Source organism: Tupaia chinensis, unplaced genomic scaffold (genome assembly GCF_000334495.1).
Source record: "Tupaia chinensis unplaced genomic scaffold, TupChi_1.0 Scaffold148646_1, whole genome shotgun sequence".
Taxonomy (NCBI): Eukaryota; Metazoa; Chordata; class Mammalia; order Scandentia; family Tupaiidae; genus Tupaia; species Tupaia belangeri.
Window position 1 is genome coordinate 1,748,276 of NW_006208495.1, and position 1,321 is coordinate 1,749,596.

The following is a 1,321-nucleotide window of genomic DNA, read 5'->3' on the forward strand; positions in this document are numbered from 1 at the left end:
GAGGAATGGCACATATGACTAATAAAAAGCTAGATGATAGTAAAAATGATGCTAATGAAGGCACATATTTATAAGAATTTATTTCCATGTTCCAAAGTCTAAAGGGACATTGATATCTGTCAGGCTCCAATGAATATTCTTTCATCAATTTCTGAGACAATAGCTCCCTCTTGAGGAGACTCTCCACTATTCTGGTTTCTCTGGTAGCTAGCGGTAGTCACATGACTCAGTCGTATCTATCATGATCCTAAGTTACTATGTGAGGCTGATTTTACTGACATATGTCCCCTTTGCTTTCTGTTCTCTTTGTTTATTTGGAGCATGGCCATAATGCTGAAAGGAGTTCAGCCATCTAGTAACCATAAGATGAAAAGCAGTTGCTAAGGATGGGTAAACAGAAAGAAGATGCCAAGATCCCTGATGACAATGTCGTGTTACCATTCCAGCCTGAGGCTGCTTAACTCCAGACTTCAAATTATCAAGAGTGGCGGATCTTAATGGTTTTGTGCACAGACTCTGAAGTCAGACTGTCTTTCAAGCGTGGCTCTGTTGCTTATTAGTTGCAAAACCTTGGGCAAGTTACTGAAGCTCTGTGTTCCTATTTCCTCTCTAACACTGGGAAGAAAAATTGAACCTACTTCAACGTTATTGAGAATATTGGCTAAGGTAATTCATGCAAAACATATATAATTGTGTCTAGCATATAGGAAGTACTTAATAACTTATTACTTGGTAGACACAAAGCTCCTAATTTTGTTAAGGCCCTAGTTCCACTGTATCTGTTACTTGTAATCAGCTGCAACTTTTAAATGATACATTCACTACCAAATCTTTCTTTATCTGACTACTCATCTGGAAAAATACGCTTTGATGAAAAAAATATTTTTAAATTGCTGTGTGTGTCTGTGTATATCCACAAATGTACACACGGTGGTTTTCATGGAAAATTCAAACCTTTGAGTCTATGAGTATTACCCACCATGATCTCTGAGAGGGAAAGGAACAATATGTCAAATACCCCAACTGGAGCAAAAAAAGCACAGCTATGTTGTGTCTATCAAATACACACACACACACACACACATATATATATATATATATATATACAGATTCATACATACTGTACCTCCAAACAACCTCATGAGATAAACATTTTATTATCTTCATTTACAATGATGAATGTTTAACAGAAATTATGTCAGTTTGTTTGTTCTGCTATAGTAAAAAAAAATACCACACACTGGGTGGCTTAAACAATAGAAATTTATTTTCTCACGGTTCTGGAGGGTGAGAAGTAGATTTATGTTCTGGAAAATTCAGT